A 14,266-nucleotide genomic window follows, 5' to 3' on the forward strand; every position below is an offset into this window, starting at 1 on the left:
CTGTTCCAACAAAGATAGTAATGAAAATAATATTATCAGTAATGAAAATACTATGAAGTTAGTAATATAGCTAACTTGCAAAACAATTGGATGCAACGCCATTAAAAAAGAAAAAAAAAGAATAAAAGTTATAAAGTTACATTTTTTTTGGCTTGATAAATTAATTCACTATATAAGCTTGAAGCTTATGCGCAGATATATGAAAATAGTAATTTTGTAGCGTATGAAAAATGCTATGCGTGACCAAAATTTAAGACAGGGACCTCCGAATGAAACGCCGAGACGCTACTACTCAACCACGGAGATCGGTGGACAGTTACTTTAAATATAAGTTTACATTAACTCAGAAATGAATTTTTGTAAATAGTGTTATTTTACATTAAACCCATATTTCATATATATATATATATATATCAAATCATAAAACACGAGTAATAAAAAAGTGTTTTTTTTAATTTGTAGTTGTTAAATTTATTCTTTCAGATAATTAAAATAAAGTTTTTGAAATTATTAATTAAGAAAGGATTAACAGTGAGACATTTAGAAGGATATTTTCCTATTTTTGTATTACTAGGTAAGGTTATTATTCTCCTGTAGGTAGCGCCGATTTAATGTATGTAGATCGAGCAGTAAGATTCTTTAGCCTTGTTTCATCACAAGCTTCTGCATGTGTCCAGTGTACTGTAGTGCGGTATTCCTCAAAAACGAATGCCTATAACTCGCATTGCATCATCTTCAGTTACTGTCACGAAACTCTTAGAAATATTTCTTATGCACAAGATGTTTCCAATCTATTGGAATCCGTTTGAAGTTCAGTTGATCTAATTTATGTCACAAGGATCAAAGATTTCTATACCAGCATTTTGCGATACGTTCCAGAAATTGTACTTTATTATCAAAAATCAGAATGGGATAAACGCGTGATGTTATTACATACATGATAGCGGCTTATTATAATATATATTTTACGTTGTTAAATAGATCGTCGGTAAATGAAAACGTCAGGGTATTGTAAGTTTTAAGGATCATCAGGAAAAATACCTGAATTTTTGTGGCGATTAGGTAGAATAGTAGGCTAAGGTATTATTAAGTTTTATTAAAACATAAACTTTTTGTAATACTTTCATATTAAATTTGTAATGCGAGTTTCATATGAAAAATAATTGTATCTTAAATTTTATAATATAGAAAGATAATTGTATCGAATCTAAAGTTAAAATCTTGCAACAAAACAACTCTTTCTCTAAATTTAACAAAATGTAGTTTATTTAATTTTTACTACATTCCAAATCACTTTTTTCCAGCTTCAATTCTCATGAAGAGGATTTTCCTAGATTGAATATTCTACTGAAGTGAAATGCTGGTTTCGTTTTTACCTAAGCTATATGACAGCTGGATGACCAGATTTAAAAAAAAAAACGACAAAAGGTAGAAAAAGAATTTATTTTATTTAAAAACAGTCAACACAAACTGAAACCTGATGGTTCATACAATGGAAAAAGAATAAAATACAAAATATTCTCCAATATTCAATATTAATTTACAAAACTTTGAATCGGCAAAAATGTAATTCTATTTTGTATGATTTAATAAAACTCATTTTTACTTTTATTTTGCATATATATATATATATATTTGATACACTAATTTCCTATATAGGACATGTTTATATACCTGTATAGTGTAAAATTATTGAAAAAGGTGAGAGAAATTAGTACAGAAGAGTACTTACGTTTATTTAAACCATTTTTATATTCAATTATATTTACGAAAAAAAAACACAAAAAACCTATTAAGTTATTATATCAATTTTTATTGTTTTAAAAAGATTACAATTATTCAAAATATACTGTACTATAATTCAAATTTGAGATTTTTTACATTCCATTGTTCAGGCGGACCATAAATGCTGTTGTTGTACGTTTATCTAAAACTTACAACCATATTACACCATAAATTTGATAATACAAAAAAAAAATAAACTATTTATCTAAATAAATTTTACATAATAGTTATCATAACAGCTAATCCACGATACTGCTAAAAAATCACCAAAGCGATATATTTTCCTTTATGAGATAATTTAATTACTTAGAATACGTCATCATAAATCATAAATTAAAATCGTAAAATTACTTCCTTAAAATAAATATTACATTAAAATTATTAAATTATAATTTATAAGAAAATAAGTTTTAAAAAAGATTTTCCGATAAATAAGGGAAATTGATGAACAAAAGGGGAAGTTTTGTGTTGAAGTGGGAAATATATAATACATCCCTGTTATGAGAGAGTAACGCTTAGTCGTCTGGCGCGCTTTAAGGGTAGCTGACTGGGACATTGAAAGGGTTATTTAAAAAAAAAAAACTATTCGCGTTTTATATATAAATTCGGTTTTTTGTGTAATAAATATTTAATAGCCTGATATGGCAAGGAATGAAATAATTTATGAAGGTAATAAAATAAGAGAATTTTTATTCGTTTTGTATATTTTTTAAATTTGTTTTTAAATATAGTTGGCTACTTATCTTAAACCTACTTTCTAGTTTATTTATTATTATTTTTACTTTTTTTAATTTTGATATCTTTATGAATCTTTGTTGTGGACGTAATAAACTGCAAATTGTGATATATATATATATATATGTTGCAAAAAAATACTCTCGCAATTATTCAACAACTACAAAAAAAAATTCACTGTTCAAATCCAGAAACTAAAACGAAGTCTTAAAAACTAAAAAAATTGTTTATAAATAAAACAAAATAATCTTGATAAATTTTATCCTTTGAAATTTTAACACAAGTTAAATGATAAAACGCCCGAATTAGTGTAAACAGATTTTATGTATTTCAATATATTTAGCTTACATTAATTTCCATACAAAGAAAAGATGTTTTTTGCAAAAAAAGTAATTTACTTGATGTTCGTAAGATGTTAAGGATACAAATTTAATTTTGTTATCATTTAATTTTAATTATTTCTTAATTAAAATTTTATTTCGGTTAAATATGTTACATAAAATACTAAAACACAGTTCGTTTTTTTTTTACACGAATAAACGTACAGATATATATTTATTCCGCATAAAACACGAACATTCAATGAAGGCAGAAATAACATAGAAAATATGTAAATGAAAATAATTTTTTTAAATTTTTCTTTAAATAACATTAATGATTAAATTTAAAGATACAATTACAATTATGGTTGATTTAGAGGGGGTGAGGAAGATAAATGATTTTATAAAGATTATTTATTAAATAAATTAAAAAAAAAATTTTTTTAATAAAGTGATTTAGGGGAGCTTTATGTTAGTATGAATATAAAAGGTACTTTAATTTCTTGAATGTCTTATTTTTAGTCTCCAACTATTATAATACCCACCTAAATATAAACAAAGAACAAGTAAATGTTCACTTGAAGCATAACATAATTCATACTTTTAATTATATTTTGATGACAATAAAATAATATAAAAATTCTCTAATTTTAGTTCATTTTTACTTTCGTAGCTATACTAATATATGCCGCTATAACAACTATAACTAAACGGGGAAATATATAAATTGGTAAATAAAAAAAATTAAATTGTTCTTTTTTAAGTTTTGTGCCTTTAAAAGATATTTAAAAAAATGTTTAACAAAAAACAATGGATTTAAATTAATTGTAAATAATCTGCAAAAATGTTTTTTATTACAACACTTCCGAAGACTTTATTTTTATCCGACGGATGTTTGTATGAACATGTTGGTCTGTATTTGATCTTATTACTTTGTACCCGGTTGACCGATTTTCTTAAAACATGGTGGATAGGTACTAGCTTTGGGAGCAAAAAATGTACTACATTTTTCAAAAATTGGATTAAGAGTTGAAAGTGTTTTGGCCTAAATAAAAATTTCAAATCTTTACTGGGGCGCTTTAGCAAAAACGTTTTCTTACAAAAGTTGAATCAAGATCACAAATTAACAAAACTTTTTATTCAATATTCACTCCCTTCCCAAAAAATTATTATATATATATTTTTTTCTTTTTTAGCTATACCTTGCTTCAAAAAAGGAGTTAATGTTAGTTTTTTGCATCTATATTTTCTACATCAATAGACCTTCAATCAATTATACAATTTTTTGCCAATCCAAATGGTCTATGATAGCAAAAGATGTTATTTTTAGTTTTTTTAAAAATCTTTTTTTTAAATTTATTTTAATTTAATTTATTTAACTTCATCTCACAAGTTATCTTGTGCATTTAAAATGTAGAAATCTTAACTCTTTGATAGCTTTTATTCTTTAATATTTGTTTAAAGAAAAATTAGTAAAAAATCTCAACCCCTTTTTAGAAAATTACAACTTCGTTTATTTACTAGAATGATGCTTAATCTTTTTTTTTAAATAAAAATTAAAAATTCCTTTTTTAAATTTATTATTCCTACTTAAGGATTAATATCTTAAAATTTAATTTTACCCAAATGCTTCCCCTTGAGTATGGGAGCTTTCAAAATAATAATAAACATTTCCTAATTTAAAACTCTTAATTAATTTTTTTTAAGATACAATATCTTTATGTTAAAATAATTCCTTTTTATTGAAAAACAATAACTAAAATTATAAATTTATTTTTCCAACATTTTTTATATAAAAGTATCTATTTCTCATTTTATGATTCGTAATTAAATAATATACAAAAAAACAAAAACAGATTATTCTTATAATTGTGGAGGACTTACTCAAAGTTGAATGGCGGGGCTGTTGCTTTGTATTTTTGATCTTTTCCAAACTTGCTACAATTAAAAGTACAGCAATTGAATATAGAATGACTTCTGTTAATATGTCAATCATTTGCGCCCTTTTCTTGACTCCTACTTGTATTAACCTCTTGCTGTAATTCATCTAGGGATTTTCTCAGATTTGTCGTTTCTTCAAAATTACTTATTTTCTTTTCTTCTATGCGGAGTTTAAAGTTTTCCGACAGTGTGAGCTGTTACATTTATATTTATTTCAAGTAATGGAGATACTATTAGACTTTTTAAATTTTTTGTAGTTTCCATTTGATTTTATTTGAAGTTCTGTGGATTGAGCTCGGCACTGTTCCAACATTTTAGATCTTAAAATGGTTGAATTAAAAAAATGGATTTCATAACTTGAACGGCTAGCCGGCTAAGTTATTCCATTTTTATTTATTATGGAATAAAAATTACTGAAAGAAATTCGATTACAATTTTTTGTATAGTTTGTGTAATAGTTTAAAAAATTTATCGATTTTCTATAATATTAATTAAATTAATTGACCTATATGTACGTATAATTTACATATTATTTATTCATCAATTGGAGTTTTATACAAAGTGGAATATAAAGAACAAATGAGTCTAATTTTAATTCAAGAAACAAATTATAATGATATGAAAAAAACAGTACGAATACAAATAATAATTAATTCCGACAAGCTTTTATAATAGTCTTTTAATGAATATAACAATTTTAATGTCATTATTATTGTATTTTAATTGATATTATTTCTATAGTGATACAATTATGTAAGTTATTTTTTCCCCATTACCTAATCGTTATTTATTTCTCGATTTATTATTATAATTATGGTTTGCATTTAATAGAAGAACCATTGTAATAATATGCACAACAAAAGTTAATTAAATCTGTATCATAAGATATTTTTCAAAAATTATATTCATATATATATATATATATATATATATATATATATATATATATATATATTCAAAGAGTACACCACCCAAAAACACTCATCGATAGTTCTATTTATAATACAGCTATTTTATTATAATGAAGCAGTCATTATTTATTTATTGTTTTCAATCAACTATAATTAACAGTTTTGTAATAGTTACTATACTGTATGTAATAAAACTATGAGTCCTTATGTTTTAGTAAAAATAAAACTAAATAGTAGACAAATGACATTAGTAGACTATAAGGTACATTAAAATTGATTACTTGTAACGCGATTTAAAAAATTACTGAAAGTGGTACAATGGAAAACCTTTGAAATTTTTTTTATTAAATAATATTTTTTATTAGCCAAACTCTAAACGCGTGCATTTTAATTGGAATATTTATAAAATTGGGCAACGTGCAAAGTACGACAATGTAATTATCATCATATTCATGGATATTTGTAAATTTAAATTTAAATTTATAGTTATTATTATTATCTTTAATTGTATTACCTTTTTTATTACTATTTACATATTTTTTTATTGTATATTATGTTCCTTAAATTTTAGTGTTACTTAATTTTTTCCGAGTATTAATTATTATTTAGCTCTTGCCTATGTTCTAAATTGAAGGTCAATTCTTCCAAACAATAAACGTAATGAAAATATTACATATAAGGAAAAAATGTTTCTACATATATAAGTTGAATAAAATATGTAGAAACATTTTTTTCCTATAAACGTTTTGGGATATTGAATTTGGATATAGATTATATAATTTAATAGAAAAGATTCAAAATTGATATTTCAATTATTGTTGTTTTAAATTCATTAATAAAAAATCCATTAACTTTACTTTTAAAATATATAGATTAGTAATTAAAGGTTTTCTTCCTAAGTGTTATTTTACAACAATGAATGTTAATATTATATCACATTCTGGAGTAAATGTTTAGAAAAAAATACTAATTTTATTTTATTATAATTATATATTTAAAATAATGATTGTAAAGCATTAAAGTTCGTGATGAAATTACCTTATGACGATTAGAATCTGTACGTTAATACTGATCTTAGAATGCGGTGTGATCAAGGAGTCAATGAGGCGCGTTTATAATTTCAATGTAATCTTAGAAACATTAAGAGGATGCACTTGTCTAATAATAATTCAAAGCTGAAACGTTTCAGCTACAAGCGATGCCATCTTAAGTTATCAAATTTTTGATAAAAAGGATGAATAGTTTTGAACTTGCTGCAATAATAAATAAATCTTTATTTTGAGTTAAGAAAGGAAAGCAATTGATAGAAAAAAAAAATTTAATGAAAAATAAATAATTTTTCATTATTAATTCATAACAAAGTAGCAAAGAAAAATGATTCTTAAGCAATAACTTTTATGTTAAAACAGAACTTAATGTTACCGATGGCGAAGGCAAGGTAATCTGTATCACGTTGCGCTCTTAATTTTAACAATCAAACTTTTAGACAAAAGCTGTATTATAATTAAGCTGTAAAGCATGGACAAGCGCCTTAGTCACCTTAATAATGAGGCTGACATCCTAAAAGATATTCTAACATGTCCAATTCTGTGTCTAAGGTTCTCCCACCGAGATAAGTACGCCAACATTCACGAAAATATAAGCTTCAGATGTGTATAATTACAAAAATATTTTTTGTAATTTTAGGACCTTATATTCTGTTTTATAATCTTTAAAAACGAATAAAAAGTATAAAAGAAGAATTTTCTCGGAAGAAAATCTACATCACAAAGGTGATCAGGAATGCCCCACATCAATTAATGCAACAACGATTAAATTAAAAAAAAAACTTTTTCAAACCACCTATTACTGAAAAGCTGAATTAAAAAAGAGTTTAGTTATCATCGCCGTAAAAAAAATAAATTATGAATTTTGTATGGCTTTGTTCAAAAAATAATTCAACGCTGTTTATAGGAGATACAAAATTAATTCAGAAGATTTTTATTTTTATTTTTTTGGGCCGGCCTGCGTAGAGCAAGTGGTAGCGTCTCGGCCTTTCATCCGAAGGTCCCGCGTTCGAATCCCGGTCAGACATAACATTTTTCACACACGCTACAAATCATTCATTTCATCCTCTGAAGCAATGGTTAACGTTGGTCCGGAGGTTAAAAAAATAAAAACTATTTTAATTTACATTTAATAAATTTAAACATTTTTCACCGACTTCACTGCTCAGTGAGAGCGTATCTAGCTTACATTCGTAAGTTTATGGTTTTAAATCTCCATCCCCGTCAAGCATAAAATATTTTCACACGATAAAAATTTCATGTTTCATCTTCCTATAAAAAGCTAAAGCTTTTTATAGGAAGCAGTAAACTGCTTCCTATGTAAAAAACTGAATAAAAAATTGTAAACAGAAATAAACTGATAAATAGAAATAGTTTTTCTGTATAAATTTTAATTGTTATTAATCTTAAACTAAATAAACAGAACTAAGTAAAAAAAAAAAAAAATTGGCAGTGGAAAACGAAAATTAATCAGAGCTATCTTTCTTTTTTTCATAACTTACAGTGGTTTATATTTTCCAGATTCATGAAGTAAAAATAAATTAAAAATACATTATATTTTACAAAATTAAGTCATTTACAGAAAACTTTAGAAAACGGATTCAAAATATAAAATCTTCGGTATAGAGATTACATTTTTATTAAACGCAACAAAAATAATGTTACGTTATCTTAAAAAAAGTACTTTTTCTGTGTAATGAAAGTGTAATGAAAAAATATAATTATAGTTTGACGATTCGAGAATAAAGTTAAAGTAAAACCAAAATATTTTTACGTATAAAAATTCAAACTTGTAATTTTAAAATTCCTATAGTGGCAAAGTACGAAAATCAATAAACTAAATATTCCATTTTACAATCTTAACTTATAATTATTATAGAAAAAAAAAAATTTTTGTTTTTTACAAATTTAGAAAAAAGATATTCTTTCTAAGTTTAATTAAACAATCCTTTTTTTATATTTGTTCAAGCTAATTTAATTTTTCGTTTTTACTTAATGATTGATTATATTAACCAACCTTTTTCATTAATTTGTAGAGGAGAATCTTCTAGTAACCCCATCGTAAGTTTATTGTTTTTGTAACTTAAGCAGTAAATTTACAAAAATAAAACTTTCGTGGTCTATACAGACGACCTGCAATTTCTTAAAATTTGTTATCTTCGTTGCTTAGTACGGTTTAATATGATATGAGTATGATGTATAACGTGAATGCCATTCTGATATCCAAAGTATTTTCATGTAGAAATTAAAAAAACTGGTTTTACAAGCAAAAAGGAAAAAAATCTAATTCCAGATTCTAAAGAACCTTATGACATCACCGTTACATCTTTTCCCTGTACGTTATTTTTCTACACTCTCGGTATTTTTATCAAGATGCCAGGCGTCTTGGCTTGCCTGCTTACGAATTAAGAAACTATAGTTGTGCGTTTACACAATAAAGTAAAAAATAATGCTTTGTTAATACTTTTATACATTTCTAATTTTTGAATAAGCTGAAAATTACACTGTGTTTTAATTTTGTACAAATTAAAAAACCTTTAATATTTAATGCAAAGTATTACGTATTTTTACCAACTATTTCGTGCATTCTTGAAGTATACTTTGATTTATTATTTTTTTTAAGAAAATATATTTTACTACTCATAAAAATTATTAATCTTGTTTTATAATCAATTTAAACAAAATTTGTAACTGGGTGATTAGTAATTTGTTTTAAACGGTCACTAAATATATATATATATATTTATTGAAAATTTTACGCTTTTTGTGAAAAAAAAAATTACCAAATTAAAATCATACTTCTTGACTTGAACATCGCCCAAGGTTAGAATTATCATTATATATTCTTCTACTTTAAGATGAAGTTATTTCTCATTAAAATAGTTTTTAATACGTGATCATTTAGTGGATTAGAATACGTTACTAAATGTTACATGCTTTTTTTTTTTAATTAAAATTATTTCAGCATTTTTATAAAATTAATTTTATAATTCAAGGTTCCTTAGTGTTCATAACTGAATTTAAGATTTAACATTTTTTAAATGATTTGATATAAATCATTGTAAAATTGGTGGCCTGAAGCCAATTAATATATCGGTTACCGTAACTCCAGAGAATCAGCAATAAAATACAAAAAATAAAATAAACTATGTGGTTGGAAACTATTTATTGATTATAAATTTCGCTATTTAAGAAAAGCAAGTAATTACATTGATATTTTTTTTTTGTCTTCAGTCATTTGACTGGTTTGATGCAGCTCTCCAAGATTCCCTATCTAGTGCTAGTCGTTTCATTTCAGTATACCCTCTACATCCTACATCCCTAACAATTTGTTTTACATATTCCAAACGTGGCCTGCTTACACAATTTTTTCCTTCTGTCCTTCCAATATTAAAGCGACTATTCCAGGATGCCTTAGTAGGATGCCTATAAGTCTGTCTCTTCTTTTAACTATATTTTTCCAAATGCTTCTTTCTTCATCTATTTGCCGCAATACCTCTTCATTTGTCACTTTATCCACCCATCTGATTTTTAACATTCTCCTATAGCACCACATTTCAAAAGCTTCTAATCTTTTCTTCTCAGATACTCCGATTGTCCAAGTTTCACTTCCATATAAAGCGACACTCCAAACATATACTTTCAAAAATCTTTTCCTGACATTTAAATTAATTTTTGACGTAAAAAAATTATATTTCTTACTGAAGGCTCGTTTCGCTTGTGCTATTCGGCATTTTATATCGCTCCTGCTTCGTCCATCTTAAGTAATTCTACTTCCCAAATAACAAAATTCTTCTACCTCCATAATCTTTTCTCCTCCTATTTTCACATTCAGTGGTCCATATTTGTTATTTCTACTACATTTCATTACTTTTGTTTTGTTCTTGTTTATTTTCATGTGATAGTTCTTGCGTAGGACTTCATCTATGCCGTTCATTGTTTCTTCTAAATCCTTTTTACTCTCGGCTAGAATTACTATATCATCAGCAAATCGTAGCACCTTTATCTTTTCACCTTGTACTGTTACTCCGAATCTAAATTGTTCTTTAACATCATTAACTGCTAGTTCCATGCAAAGTTTAAAAGGTAACGGAGATAGGGAACATCCTTGTCGGACTCCCTTTCTTATTACGGCTTCTTTCTTATGTTCTTCAATTGTTACTGTTGCTGTTTGGTTCCTGTACATGTTAGCAATTGTTCTTCTATCTCTGTATTTGAACCCTAATTTTTAAAAAATGCTGAACATTTTATTCCAGTCTACTTTATCGAATGCCTTTTCTAAGTCTATAAACGCCAAGTATGTTGGTTTGTTTTTCTTTAATCTTCCTTCTACTATTAATCTGAGGCCTAAAATTGCTTCCCTTGTCCCTATACTTTTCCTGAAACCAAATTGGTCTTCTCCTAACACTTCTTCTACTCACCTCTCAATTCTTCTGTATAGCTTTCTAGTTAAGATTTTTGATGCCTAACTAATTAAACTAATTGTTCTATATTCTTCACATTTATCTGCCCCTGCTTTCTTTGGTATCATGACTATACACTTTTTTTGAAGTCTGACGGAAATTCCCCTTTTTCATAAATATTACACACCAGTTTGTATAATCTATCAATCGCTTCCTCACTTGCACTGCGCAGTAATTCTACAGGTATTCCGTCTATTCCAGGAGCCTTTCTGCCATTTAAATCTTTTAATGATCTCTTAAATTCAGATCTCAGTATTGTTTCTCCCATTTCATCCTCCTCAACTTCCTCTTCTTCCTCTATAACACTTTTTTCTAATTCATTTCTCTATTCTCTTCCCTATCTTCTTGTTCATTATGAAACCTACTCCTGCCTGTCCATTATTTGAAGCTGAGTTAATTATTCTAAAATCACCTGACCAAAAGTCGCCTTCCTCTTCCCACCGAACCTCACTAATTCCTACTACATCCACATTTATCCTATTCATTTCCCTTTTTAAATTTTCTAGCCTACCAACCTTTTTTAAACTTCTAACATTCCACGCTCCGACTCGTAGAATGTTTTAATTTTCTGGTGACCCCTTCCTTAGTAGTCCCCACCCGGAGATCCGAACGGGGGACTAGTTTACCTCCGGAATATTTTACCAAGGAAGGCGCCTCCATCATTGCTATATGAAAATGCAGAGAGCCACATTTTCTTGGAAAGAAAGCAGCTGTAGTTTTCCATTGCTTTCAGCTGCGCAGTACTCAGAGGACTGAGTGATGTTGATATGGCCGTTTAATTCATTCTGACTCACGCCCTTAACAACTACTGTAAGAGCTGCTGCCCTCTTTCAGGAATCATTCCTTAGTCTGGCTCTCAACAGATACCTCTCCGATATGGTTGCACATTCGGTCCAGCTACTCTGTATCCCTGAGCACTCAAGCCCCCTCACCAACGGCAAAGTCTCATGATTCATAGAGGAGGACAATTGATATAAAATTTAGTTATCTATTAGAGGTAAGTCATCCGGTTATAAAATATAAAAATACAACCAAATTATATGACAATATTCAGCAAGCAGTGTAGAAATTGTGCAGCTAAAATAAAAATCAAACAAATCCGGATGTAATAGAACTTAAAGAATAATCAACAAATATTAATAAATAGATTATTATATATGTGCATGTTTTTTTATAAATTTATAAAGCAGCAAGTTATTGATTAATGAAACATCCACGTTTTTTGTTTTAACTAAATTTATAACGCGTTCAAACCGTCTGTGATTATTGCAGTAAATTTATACATACTTGAGTCATAAAAAGAATAACGGATTTGTTAAACGAATTTTTCTTTTAATGTGTTTATATAAAATATTTAGTTAATATTTCATTTTTTATAGAACTTCCATTTTTTTATAATGTTCAAAATAACCGAGTATGTTAAATTAGCCCCAGTAACTATACCCTAAAGATAGTGAACATGATTTTTTGATTTTTTCCAAAATAATTCCCATTTAAGAAATCTGATGTGGACACCACTTGAATTCCTTGTCAGCCTATTAAATTAGATATACACATTTTTAAGAGTACATAAAATTTTATTTCACTAATAACTTCTGATTTTTTTCATATATTTTTTTATTGTTATTATAGAATTATTATTTATTGTAAAACTTTTTTACAATTAGAGGTTAATAATTAATATATTATTAGATAATATATAATATATTAATTAGTGGTTAACAAATCAATATATTTAAATTAAAAAAAAAAAAGTTATGAAAAAAAGGAAATGAAGATTCGAACCGAAGTGCCTTTCCCTTGTAAGATCAAGATATTTCATTAATTACATTTTTATTTGACTGTAACTCTGGAAGCAATGAAAATAAGTACTACTTATGATATATCAATGAAAAGCTATCAAAAAGGGCTTATTACTGCAGCTAAGAAAAAGTTCAAAATCCAAACTTTTGGATTTTGAGTTTTTTTTAACACTTTTGGTCCAGTCGATTACAATTAAAAAGAGGGGAGGTGTACAACTAGATGTTACAACAGTCCTTAATTCAAAATTTGGCAACAAAAATGATTTAACATTATAATATAATAAATTTATGAAACAGCCGTATTTATGCAGATAAATTGGTTTCATTTATGAAACTAATATTAGAAATAAAACGATTTTATAACTTATTAAAAATCCTGTTTCGCCTTTGAATTTATTATTATAAACTTAGATTTACTATTGTAAAGACAATAACATTTTTTAATAATCAATTTTTGTCTGAACTTATGAGGCAATTTGTTCTGACTGACTGATTCATCAACGTTCAGCAAAAACTAAAGAAAGATAAATTGATGAAAATTTAAATACATATTCTTCTTCTTCTAAGTGCTTACTAAGAAAAATATTTTTTGAAATTCCGAGTTTAAAAGGTTAAAATGGAGTAACAATGAATTTACTATTTTTACTGAATTTCTCGGTAAAAATGCAGATAGCCTGATTTTTGATGTGTGTAGTACTCATGTGAATAAGATTGGGTCTTGCAAATATTCTTCAGATAAATATCTAAAAATCATTTTCGGGTTTTTTTAAATTTCGTTTTTAAGGGTTAGGCGGTGCACAGCACGGCGGTCACACACACAGCCGCTGTTATTTTATGTGCGATGCAACTGGCTGCACCTGACTCCGTTTATTTGACTAAAAAACATAAAATAAAAAAAGCATTGATCGCGACGGTAAATGCAAGAAATTACATAGCACGGAGGAAAACGCGACTGGTATGCTAGTTTATGTTTAAAGTTGTTAGTTTTTCGATTTTTGAAGTAGAAAAACTTAGATACTTATTTTAACAGATTATGTAAGATTAAAACTTTAAAATAAAAATAACACTTAATCTAAAAGCTAATACTGAGAAAAACGAGGAGGGATTACAGATTAGTTTTATATCGTAGATTGTGGTATATTTATTAGTAAGTAAGCTCTAATAAATCTCTTATGGTTTATTTTAACTTCAAACTATCTGAGAATTATTTAATTGTATAAATACACTACAAAGGTTGATAAAAAAGTTTAATCTATTGAAGTC

General features: G+C 26.7%; 1 protein-coding gene across 1 annotated transcript in view; it reads left to right on the top strand.

Annotated features, from left to right (window-relative positions):
- Positions 1 to 2,328: 2,328 nt before the first annotated feature.
- The window catches only part of LOC142326865 (uncharacterized), a 434,477-nt gene continuing 422,539 nt past the window's right edge, over positions 2,329 to 14,266 (top strand). Inside the window, exon 1 of the mRNA XM_075369599.1 lies at positions 2,329 to 2,454. The gene's annotated coding sequence lies outside the window, so the exon portion shown is untranslated. The remainder of the gene's footprint in view (positions 2,455 to 14,266) is intronic.

The sequence above is a fragment of the Lycorma delicatula genome, chromosome 6 (genome assembly GCF_047948215.1).
Source record: "Lycorma delicatula isolate Av1 chromosome 6, ASM4794821v1, whole genome shotgun sequence".
NCBI classification, from domain to species: Eukaryota; Metazoa; Arthropoda; class Insecta; order Hemiptera; family Fulgoridae; genus Lycorma; species Lycorma delicatula.